The sequence below is a fragment of the Takifugu flavidus genome, chromosome 3, assembly GCF_003711565.1.
Source record: "Takifugu flavidus isolate HTHZ2018 chromosome 3, ASM371156v2, whole genome shotgun sequence".
NCBI lineage: Eukaryota > Metazoa > Chordata > Actinopteri > Tetraodontiformes > Tetraodontidae > Takifugu > Takifugu flavidus.
The window spans coordinates 2,621,489-2,633,612 of record NC_079522.1 but is presented as its reverse complement, the minus strand read 5'-3'; the positions used below and the strand labels follow the sequence as shown (position 1 = coordinate 2,633,612).

The window sequence follows — 12,124 nt, the reverse complement described above, 5'->3', positions numbered from 1 at the left end:
AAGCCGGGTCGGCTGATTCTGGGAACCGAGGACGGTAAATAAACAGGTTTTCATTCTAAAAGGGACACCGAGATGAGAAAGGGAATCGGATTTCCTCCTGCAGAGATGCTACCTAATAGCTAGCTGAGATTTGAGCCCGTGGAGATGCTCCCGTGTTGATGCCTCGGCACCAGAATTCCCTTTAACATTCATTTTCTTGCGGTGTTTATGTGGGATATTCCTTCCCGAGGTAGCACAAATACAATATCGTCCTCTGCTTGGCGGAGCATTTCCCCAGAGAGGCGCCGGCCCGGTTAGACCTTGTTCTGTCTCCTCTTTGGTCTGATAATCAGTTATTGGGACTTCTGGTGCTGAAAACAGCCCACAAACACACAATGCTGCGGCCCCCCAGTGGAGCTCGGGGCCATTCACGCCGCCTCTGGGCACCCCCCGGACGCCGATATGGCCCGTTGGCGTGAGCCACACGTGGCTGGCACCATTGTCCCGTATTAATACGCTATCGACCCGGGCAGATGCGCTTTATCAATGGAAGGTGCCGCCGCACCAGAACCTCCCGGGCCGTATTGATGCGGGGGGGCACCGGAGGAGAGCGGTAATGGATACATAGCCAGCAATAAGAGCAGCAGCCACTCTTGGGAAAGAAGCAAAGAGGATATTTTTGTTTTTTCCCCCTCATCCATAATCTTTGAGCAGCTCCAGGGTCCTATAGGAAGCCTCGGCACGGTCCTGTTCTCCGGCCGGAGCGTCCGCAGAGGGTTGGGGTTGCTATTTCAGTTTCTGGGCATGATGGATTATTTCTCCATCCCCTCCTCCTCCTGTCGCTGGAGCCTCTCAGCCGCCGGACCGATTTGGCAAATATGAACGTATATGCTGATATTTATGGATTCAGATTCAGGGGCGGGGGGGAGGGGAGGGAGCGGGAGGCCGGTTTATCTCAGCACTTTGCCGTCCCCCGATGCCTCCTCTGTCTGTAAATATCTGCCCACAGCCATGTCGGGGATTTATGTGAAGGTGACAGCGCCAGAACCGGCGGCCCGACTGTTTCAGTCGGCTTCATATCAGAGTGGAAATAAATGAAATGGATCACGCATCCGTTCTGGAAAGAGGGCGCCTTTTCGCTCCGGCACGCCTCGGATGTGCCGTGTCTTGACGAGGTCTGAAAGGGATCAGGAAACTTCCTCTTGGGCCAAACGATGCTATGCTAATGCTGCGTTTCACGGGTCCCTTCTGGTCGTAGCTCCCATTTAAGCTAGCGGAGACCGCTGTCAGACTTGGTTTTTCATACTGTGACGGTGCTGAAGGTCAATTAGGGGCTCACTATCACCTCTAAAGGCAGCAGGTGGAACTGCAGCACCAGCATCCTCATCGAGTAGCTTGTAGCACAGCAGGTTAGCATGAAACTGACCACAAACGTGGGAATATTAGAAGCTCCTCTTCCACCTGGTTTGTGTTTTCCGACCCACAGATTTCTCCCTCATCGGCAGCGAGGAACAAACTGCACGCTAACACCAAAGCTGGCAGCAGGAAGGTGAGGAGAGCTGAGCGTGTCGGGAAAGATTTGGAGGTGTGGGTGGTCGGGAGCTAAAAGCAGAGCGGGTATTTCCGCCCAGTCGGCTGGAATTTTCAGGTTAATGCAAATTTTGGTCTTTTGGTGTTGGCTGTGTAATCAGGAGACTGTTTGCCAACACGCCGCCGATAATAACTCGGCTCTGTTCGGCGGCTCCTACGCGGCCAAAATTCAATTAACCCAGATTTAAACACGAGCGCTCTGGGTCACCGTGCACGACTCCGCTGCTGTTTTGATAATGCAACTCGTTTGCTCGCGTTCGCGTTTTAATTTTTGCAACAATTTGCTGCTTCTGCCCGGACCTTATCGAGACGGGGGTGGAAAACAACATCTTGGCGGGTTAGCGCGCCGCTCCCGGAGACAGGAACCCGTGTTTGGGCTCCTCTGGGCTGCCTGATGCTTCCAGGAGCAGAGGCTGTCTGCTGGATGACAACGTCTCAATGCTGGACCGTGTGCAGCGTGCTGACAACCGCCGCCGCCTCTGCTCCACGCCGCCTGGCGCTCTTCCTGGATGCAGGCTGATGTCCCGTGAGAGCTGACCTAAAAGCTTCAGGTGGCTGGCAGCCCCCCCCCCCCCCACAGCCCCCCCACCCCCGCCGCTGGTGGACAGATCCCTAGATGGATGGATGGCTGAACAGATAGAGAGGGACACGGCAGGAAGAGCCGACAATTTCATTTCCCATCTGCTCCGTTAGTGCAGCATCAGCAGGTGTTTCATTCCCTCACCCCTTTTTTTTTTGGTCTCTGTTCAACCCCCCCCCCCCCCCCATCACCCCCCCCACCCCACCCCCCCACCCCCCTGGATCTCTTCCATATCAGCGTGTTTCAATCAGTGTAAACAGAGTTTAGGTAGATCAGGCGGCTGGCATTTCCTCACCCGCCGGACCTTCTCCTAATCTGGGAGGCGGAGTGATGAGTCGGCACGAGGAGGTGCGGCGGCTTATCGAGGTGTCAGCTGGCAGCTGGAGGCCCCCTGCGGAGAGGGACCGCGCCGTGTCCCGGATCCCAGGATTGGCTGACACGCTGGAATATTTGACTTTTGCTTTTTGAGATCATTGGTGCGACTTTCCCTCCTGAATGGGAAGCTGGCAGAGCTCCGGAGCGGAGGCGCGACCTGTTGTTCCGGTCACGTGACCAGGGAACGGTCATGTGACGCAAAAAACGTAGGAGTAAACTGGAAAACTGACCGTTTGGAGACAGAAGAAAGCCACAATAAACAGACGCGTCGGAGGTTTGCTAATTGGAATCAGCTCAGATCTGTTTTTGTTTTGGCGTCATCTTTAAGCTAACTGGTCCGCTGCATGCTAATGAGCTCTGTTCTCTGGCTGTTCGGGGAATCTGATGTTTGCGATCACTTCATTGGGAATGTCAAGAAGTCGGCTGGATTCCACCCACAGTCTCAACCACAGCCCACGTGAGTGCACGTCATCGTGCACGTGGCCATGAACTCCAGGAAGCGACTGGTGACGTTGGCTAACTGGGAAGAACCGACCCAACAACCCCTGAAGTTCATTTAATTTAATCAGCTTTATCCAAAACATCGAAATATTTTTTAAAAAAAACAAAGACCTGGGACGAAGATTAAAGCTTAAAACAGTTAAATAATTACAGTTTAAATCGTTTAATTAGACAGTTTCAAGTCAAATAAATGAAAACAGAATTACTACATAATTAATCCTGTCGTGTCAGTTCTGTGGCTCTTCTGCCCCATGGTGAGGTAGCAGAACCCCCCCCCATGTCTTCGCCTGCGCATTCTGTTTATGTGCTCGTGTGCGTGCACGTGTGTTTGCTAAACAAAGCTAGGCTCTTTTTATCATCGCTGAAGCGGAACCAGATCAATTTATAAACGGCCTTATCTGCTCAGAGGAACGCGGGTAGCCCAGCAGCGATTAACTCGGCAGCTGCTAACTCCCTGCATACAAAACTACCGTCGCTAAGCTATTCAACCGGTCGGAGCAGGCGAGGGGGGTTGGGATGGGGGGGGGATTGGCCTGAACTTGACGTGTCCTCCCAGATGCAGGCGCGTGCTGCTATTAGCATGCCTGCAGAAAACTCTGCGAGACGGCGCTCAGGTGGAATCGGCGAGGGTGTGGGGGAGGGGAGGGTTGGGGGTTGGGGGGGGGGGGTAAATTCCACATGCCATTCCTGAAATTGAGTTTTGATAACTGACAATTTGTTCAGCTAGTGAAATGTCAGGAGTCCAAAAAGATTGATGAAGTGCATAATAGATGTCTGGGCTCGACTCGCCGCGCTGGGCTCGAGTCCCACGCTAGCGTCACGAAAAAAAAACGAGATTGCAACGCAGACGCGCACGGACACTCCAGTACAGGGAAGAGCGTCTGATGTGGAAACTGGCCCGCGTCAGTTCAGCAGCAGCAGAAACGGAGACGTGGGTCACGTGACCGGAGCCGCCGTCTCAGGTTCGTGCATCTGTTAGCAGGCGGCCCCGTAAATGACACCGCGGTTAGCTGAGCCGCCGCTGCGCTTGTTTTTGCATCATTTGCCGCTGGTCTCACCCTAATTATACCCACACGCGGGCGACTTTTCCAAAAACCAACCGTGACAGCGGCTGTGACAGATCTCCAAAGTCACTCCGACGTTTTCCCGTCTCCGCTTCTCTGTGCGTCAGGAAGTGGAGGCAGGAAACCCTAAACACTCTTTACGAACAAAAATAACTTCACCTCGGTTTGACATCTTCAGTTTGTGTCCCGCTAACAGGATTTATGTGTTTTTGTAAGGCTAGCTCTGTGCCAGGTGCATTTAAAATCTTTTCTTTGGGGGGGGGGGGGGGGGGTGCATTTTGTGCCACAGTTGTCCAAATAATCCTCTGGTGTGTGAATATCCAATATTTATAATCGAATTTACCAAACAGGCCTTGTCTGAAATACTAGCTGAAATGCTAGCTACAAGCTAGCAGAGGAGTGTCACTGACTGGGTGTTGTGACCTTCCACCGAGGGGAGCCCCAGGTTGAAAGCTAGCTGACAGCATTCTGGACCGCGGTGGTCAATGTGGTTAGCTTTAGCACGCAGACCCACCATCAGGATCTGTTTTTGCCTGGGCTCAGAGAATCGAGCGTCGCTCTCCTCCGACGGTCCCGCTCGTCGGTGTGACTCCCAAAGGTCACGGATGTCGTTCATCGATCGATAGGCTACTTTCTCACCGGTGACGCGCTCCTATTCGACAATAATTCATCTTTTTTTTTCGCGAGCTGAGACTTAAAACTCGATTTCAGCGATCACGCCGATGAATCTTGACGGCAGCTAATTGCGCTCTGTTATTCCCGCTGGTTCGGCTCCCAGCGTCCCTCCCCGTATCCAGGTCTGATTGCGTGAGGCTGCTCGCTGGGAATGCCGCTCTTCTGCTGCGCTGATGATGCGCTGTTATTCCTGACTTCTTGTTTTGTTGCGGGAGAAGCTAGCGCTAGCGCAGCGGCTCTTATCCGCTAGAGGAAGCCCTCTGATGGCTCCAGAGCGGCGCGCTGCTCTCTGAAGTCGTGGAAGAGCAGAACTTATTCCCTCAATTCCCTTGTTTTCTCTCTTTGGGTAACGGATGAGTCGGTTCAGATTCCGGACTGCTGCTTTTTGAAGGAAGCCGTTTAAGTTTTTTTGTTTGTTTGTTTGGTTCTTTTTTTATTTTTCTGGGGAAAATTGGCAAGGAAGCATTGATATGTATAATTAATTTTGTTGTTATCCACATATTTGAGCAACCAAGGGAGAGGAATCCGGAGCCCGCGCTGGTCGGAACCCAGGGATGGCGCGCGGATCATTTTTAACATTTATATTCCGACTCAATTTGCTCAACTGGAATTATCCGGCGCCCCATCATGTTGCAGATTAATTCAGCTTCCTTTCTAAGTTTAATAACATAACCCAAAGGTATTCCTTTTTTCCTGTGAACACAGGAAGTGTTGCGGGTCCTCTCCGCGTCCCGTTCCTTTGTCTCCTCGCACAGTTCGGATTTTGCATTCCCTCTGCATGAATAGATTTCGGAGCGTTCCCCATATGTGAATATATTCATCACCCAGGTCCCATCATGGCCGGCAGCGGCAACTTTACGCCATATTTAGCATCTGCGACAACAAAAACTGTTTATCGTGGCTCTTCTTTAATTGCGCTCGTGAACGTCGGCGACGCGGAATTTCGCTCAAGAGGGAAAATCACCAGAAAAAGACGCGAAAACAAGGAGCGCGTCTTGTTAAATCAGGATCAATTTGACACCTGCTCGCACAACTGACTTCCCAGGTGTCTCCCGGCGGCGTCTGCGGGCGGCCGTTTGTCTCATTGGTGGCGGAACGCGTGGCGGGGGTCGGCGGCGGCGTCTCAACAACCCCCTCATCAGGATAATTAAGCTGCCGCACACACGCAGGCAGGAATGTTGCCAGCCTCCATCCAAGTTGTAGTGATAGTTTGCAAATTGCCTCTGATTCGCCACCTGATTGTCTGTGATTATGTTGTCACTGGATGCTGTGATTATGATGGCCCGTAATTGCTGGTGTGCATTAGCTGCTGCAGCCCCCCAGCCCCCGCTGACCCCCCCCCAACCATCCCTACCTGTCTGCCTGTCTTGCTTTTATTCCTCTGCCTCCGTTTCTTTCCTCTGAAAATCCTCCCGGAGAGCCTTGGAAGCACGCGCCGAGCCCCGAATGCTAACTTTGCTAAGGAATTTAGCAACACGCTGACCCAACACGTGTGAATACGACGCTCCTCCACGCGGAGCCGGATCCTCGTGTTCACCAATGGCGTCCGGCGCTCGGAAGAGTCGGTGTTTATCGGACCGGCGCCTTCCAAATGCTGGCTTTCCGACAAACAAGAACTAATTTGCATCTCATTAATGCTCCCGCAGAAGAATTCCGCTTCCCTCCCCTCCTCCCGGAATTCCCAGCTGCCGCGCTGCTGCCTGGGTTTGTGGAAGTCCAGACCGTGTTTTCACACACTTGATGAGCAGAAGGATTAAAGGCGCCCGCTGATTGCGTGGTCATTCCCGCTCTAATTGAAAACCTAATGTGCATCCACCGTGTATTAATTAAAGCGCAGGATATTGGACCCCCGGGTGAACCATTATGGTTTCTTATTAAAAATTAATAACATCAATTCTTTATTTTTTATCTTGCTGTGAATCACAGCAAATAAATACGACAACAGGGCTGCTGAGCTTTTCCCATTCGGTCCGCGGCCAGGGGGCCCTGGGGGGCCTTTAGGACCATCTTTCCTCCAGGAGGTGCCGGTTTATGGACGGACGGAGGCCCACGAGGGGACTTTTTCATAATTTGTCCGGCAGAAATGAACATTAAAGGGAATTTCATCACGTTTCCTGGAATTCTGCAGCGTGTGCACAACAGTGCAGGAGCAGCGTCTCCAAAGTGTCCGAGTTCAGTGGTGACGGATCGCCACAGGGGGGCGCCACCGCCGGGTTCACGTCGTCCACCTTCGAGGCGTTAATTAGGCTCCAATCGAGTGTAAATCGTCTCCGAGATAAACTCAACGTTCTCCTTCCACGGAACTTTGGAGATCCCGATCGGAGCCGCGCTTTGCCAAAGTTATTTTATGCTTTGCCACCTCGCGTCGCCTTTGAGGAGGCGCCTTAACGATTTCCATTCATACGCTGCCCATGTGATTAACGACGTGCCAGCGCGCCGCGCCGCAATCACAGAGCGACTTCTATCACTTTAATCAACCCCAGATAGAGCGACGCCGTTAGATGAGCTGCGAGTTCGATTCTCTTGGCGTCCGAGTGCTGATTGGACAGAAGGGCGACGCCGGCAACATCTGGATGCTCGCGGACGTGGAGCCGCCTGGCTGCTGCCGCCCGAATCTGGGGGAGTAGAAGGATCCTCATCATCAGACAGGAACGTGGGAGCGAGGTCTCCCGAGGACACGCCCCCACCTTAGCGTCATAGATGGTTTTATCCTGTTAAAGTGAGGAACGACGCGCTTTCTTCACCACGCTAGCGTCATTTTTGCAGCCTTAAATCTTCGGAAGCAGCAAACGCGAAGCATCTGTTTCCATTGTTTTGTTGTGTGGGGAACAAAGACGAGTTCCGCAGACGACTCGAGGCGCCAAATGTTTTCCTCGCCGTCCCTCTCGCCATTGTGAGGCTTCCCCCAGAGGCACCCCCCCCTCCCCCCCAACTCACCTCCAGTCACACTTGAGAAACTTCCACCTGGCAGCGGCCTGCGAAGTTAAACAATTCCAATAAAGGCGGGAATATCGCGCGGCGGCAATCGGAGAAAACAGACGGCAGAATGAGCAGAGGGGGAATAAAAGTGGGACGTGATGGAGAGAATCTCGCTGCTGTCGGATCCCTCATAAGAATTATTCAGGGAGAAATGGCACCTGGCCTGGGGGAAATCAGCGCTACCCTCCGCCGGATTACTCTTGGCACGATCCGGACACAGTCGTGTTTGATGTCCCCCACCCATCCGTCTTGTATGTAGTCTTTTATCTCACTCTAAAGTAATATAGTCTTCACTGCAATTCAATAATGGCCCGGCCGAGCCTGTCAGGCTGCGTTTGCCCGTTATCTTACAAAGGCCTGTCCACTCCAGCCACGAGCCACCCCGTGTTTGCACGTGCTTGTGTGTGCGTGCGTGCGTGTGTGTGTGTGTGTGTAAGTGATTTCCTCCCTGAGGGAGGCGGCTAATGCTCATGCGTGCTCGTGTTTGTGCGCACGGGAGCGAGGGAGGCCGGGAAGAGAGATGCCGAATCAATTGATGTGTGTCTGCAGCCTGTGGCAGACGGGGGGGGGGAGGGGGGGAAGGGCGGGGGGAAGGGGGGGGCAGACGCTCCGTTCCTTCCTTGGATGTGTGTTTGGACTGGTTATCCTGCTTGAGATCTAAATTAAGAAAAAGCGTCAGCGATGGAGCAGATGCTGTGGCTAGCACCTGTACGTGTGTGTGTGTGTGTGTGTGTGTGTGTGTGTGTGTGTGTGTGTGTGTGTGTGTGTGCTCGTCCCTGCACCAGTGCGGGGTTTTAACTCATCTCCTAATTGGATGAAAGCAGCGAATACGACCCATTCTGACCGGAGGCTTTACGACCCGCCGGCCGACACCTCCTGCGATTTAGCTGCAGAGTTACGGCGCCGCCGGCGCCGCTGGCAACAGGACGACGAGCCGCCGTCAACCCGCAACAGTAACTGTCCCCCTTTACTAGATGCTGTTTATCTACTGTAGTTTAGGGAGGACGGAACTAAAAATAGTCGTTTTTACAGGGTACGGTAGAGGTCAGGCTGGTCTCTAATGCTTATATATAAAAACAAGTGCCCAAAGTGCAGTCGGACCTGTCCAACACTAAATAACAGAATAAAACAGTGTTCAGGGCTCCGTGCGCGCGTGCGTGCACCATCTTCGCTGCATAAAAACATCCATAAGCTGTCTGAGAGCTTCTGAGGGTTTTGCAAACAAATCTGCGGACAAACGTCCCTCAGGGACGAGACAGAAGCGAAAACGCCACCAGGCTGGCGCTCGTCACCGTTTTGGCTAGTTAGCCAACTTGCTGTCAGGTTACCCTGGTTTCGCATGTTCTGAGCGGCTCTGATATCGGAACGCGGCGCGAGCGACGTGTCGCTGAATGGGACCAAAACAAATGGGACGTCTCAGACTGATAGTGTCGTTACAGGAGACGGATGAAGGCCGCGGCTGACGGATCCGTCGCACCCGCGCCAAATGTAGGAAACTCGAGGCTGTTTTCAGTCACGTCGGGCTGTAAATGCATCTGCATAAGCGAGCGGCTTTCATTTACCCCACAGTCACGGGGCGCCGGGTCCCACAGCTCGTTGGGGCCACGCTAAATATATGGCAGCGCAGGCCTCCCGTCGTAATCACCCATAACACTAAAATGAGACGCATGACAGTAAATAGCAGTCAAGCCTTACAAAGACTATTTGGCACAGGAATGATTTTGTTGCTGGCAAACACTTCAGATGCCAATAAATCAGACAGATTTTTGATGTATTAAGCTGCTCCTTTTATTGTCGCGCCTCGCTGCAGCCTGCGCATGCAAATAAAGATGTATATTTACAGTAGGCACGGAGGAGGGGAGCGGGGGGGAGCGGGGGGGGGGGGGGCGGCGTTCCAGCGCTCACGCTGCAAACGATGCGTGATTTGTGTTTTTCAATCAAAAAATAGAATTTGATTTAGGGGCTGTGAGCAAACAAAGCACCTTGTTGCGATGCATAGCCAAACAAAGGCGTTCTGGGTAATACGTTGCAGCGGCGGCGCCGTTCTTCGCGGCCCAAACGACTTTATTTGTCACACGGATGGTCGATTTAGTCTCCTGCCGCCGGAATGTTTGTCTCGCTAAAACACGGCGGCCTTATTAAACATGCCCGACACGCGGCGGCCATATGTGCGCGGCGTGAGGCGCGTGGCGAGGGCCCGCTGGAGCTGGCATCTGCAAGGGAGGAAGCACCCCCGCTGACGGACCGGGCTCCGAGGGGTCAGCTAGACTTAATTGCACCGAGGGAACACGCGTGCTGGTCCGGGCCGCCCCGCTAGGGGGGGGGGGGGCCGGGCCATCTGCCTCTGAAGCCCGGGGACCAATCGGGGTTCGGTACAGGCAGCAGTCAGAGGACGCTGGTCCTCGGACTGTCTTGAGTCATGTGATGGTTCTTTTCCGTGCGGAGCCGTGGCTGAAATGAGCAGCAGCGAGCGTTGGGTCGCGCGCTCGCGCAGGTATGTGGACCGATAAGACGGGTGGGAGCTGCCACGCGTCCCTGCCGCCGGTGGGAGCTGCCACGCGTCCCTGCCGCCGTTTCGTTGTGTCTATTTTTACTCGGCGGCTCGTTCATTAGGGCCGATGACTGATAGGGACCCGACCCGCGACGCAGCGACCTTGGGCCTGAATCAGGGAGAAGTGGCTCAAACCCAAGAGTGTGTGTGTGTGTGTGGGGGGGGGGGTTCGTGGCGCCGACATACCGACGTTTTAGCGGCAGCACCTCCCCGGTCAAACTCGTCACACAATGACAAGAACTTTCACCAAATTTGTGCAAAGGCCACAGCCGACACATCCGACCCGGTCCTTCCGAGTTCTTCGGGTCTCCGCCAAGTCTGTGGATCCGTTTCACCTGAAGCCGCCTCACATTTCTGATCTCTCCAGAAACACCAGGAAGTTTCCTCTGGACGTTCAGCAGCCGGCGACTCTGAGCAGGAACCAGCTGGATCTGGAGAAACCTCCTGAGTTTGTGGCTCATTGTTCCTGGACCTGGGACGCTGGGTTGCCTTCATTTGTGACTTTTATTCCAATCACCAAAGTCTTGCAGGGCTGCACGGGGTGGACTCGGAGAGACGCTGAAGGTCTTCGCTGATATCACATCGCCGCCCTCCCGCTTCTCCTTTTCCACTCAAATTTCCCTGACGGTCCGTAAAGATGGAGCCATTTGAGAGCCGGCATTGATTCTCGGGCGTATCGGGTGATGAAACGAGCCCCTCCACCGAAGCTCCGTTAACTACCCAATTCGAAGGCCCTCAAATTTGTCAGGACCCATAAATAGAATCAGAGGAAAATCAGGATGAGGCCTTTGTTCGAGATGTTCCGGGGTTTTCGTTTGTTTCCGATCAGACGCGCGTCAGCTAGCACGCCGCGGTGCTGCGGCGTTCCTTGGGTTGTTCATCGGTCGCCACGTCAACAACGGATGATGATGACTCTGCGTTTCGAGTGTGAGAAGTTGTCCTTCGCCCTTCGTTAGCATCACATCGCGCCACGGGCGACCTTCTCTGACGGGATTACTTACTCGGAGCTGAAAAGAGGCGTAACTTGAGAAAACCCTCCCAACCTCTGCGTCTCTTTTCGGCCATTAACGCGGCGCCGCCCCGGCCGCGCGGCTTTATCATGATCTATGAATCCCTGATTTTGATGCAATGGAAAACCAATCAGTTGCAGCGAGTCTCCAGGCGACGCATTCGTCATCATGTCTTTGACACCGCCTCAGAATTGGGTCATTCTTCTAAATTAAAAGATCTCATTTGTAAATATACACTTGCGCGCACAAAAAGAGACGCGGCCTCTTCTTATTTTGATATATGGAAGAATAAAGGCGCCGCGCTCAGGTGAATTAATGTCGAGGCCGCACCTGCGTGAGGAGCCCGGGGGGGGGGTGATTGAACACTTTTGTTTAAAACTGGCACTCGTAAACTTGTTTTCTTTATTAGGATTATTTGTCTGAGCCGACTCGTCCCGTTCGCCGCGTCATCCCGCGCGTTAATAACTCAGAGGTGCCAATAAGGCGCCGATAAAGTCGCTCTCTTCATCCGTCTCCATCTGATTTTTGATTAAACCTCTCCTCTCAAGATTATTCGGGTGTATGTCTTTGTTCTCAGCTGGAGAGGCTCAAGTCGACAAACGTAATCTGTGCTGCTCGATAGGTGGCTGCTGCCGGCTGATGGGCTCTGACGCTTATCGAACACCTGGCGTGTGTTCAATAACCCCGAAGTTTGCTCCTCCGTCGCTTCACTCAAAGAATTCGCCGTATCAATTTGCCCGGGATGCCCCCCCGTCTCCGTGCGGGAGACTTTCCATACGATCCACTTACTCCGAACGTTAGCCGAGCGGTTGAATCGGGA

The 12,124-nt window shown here is 53.5% G+C and overlaps 1 long non-coding RNA gene across 2 annotated transcripts in view; it reads left to right on the top strand.

The window, feature by feature from the left end:
• LOC130522946 (uncharacterized) overlaps nt 1-12,124 on the top strand; it is a 53,234-nt gene that overhangs the window by 20,577 nt on the left and 20,533 nt on the right. The gene's annotated exons all lie outside the window — the stretch shown is intronic.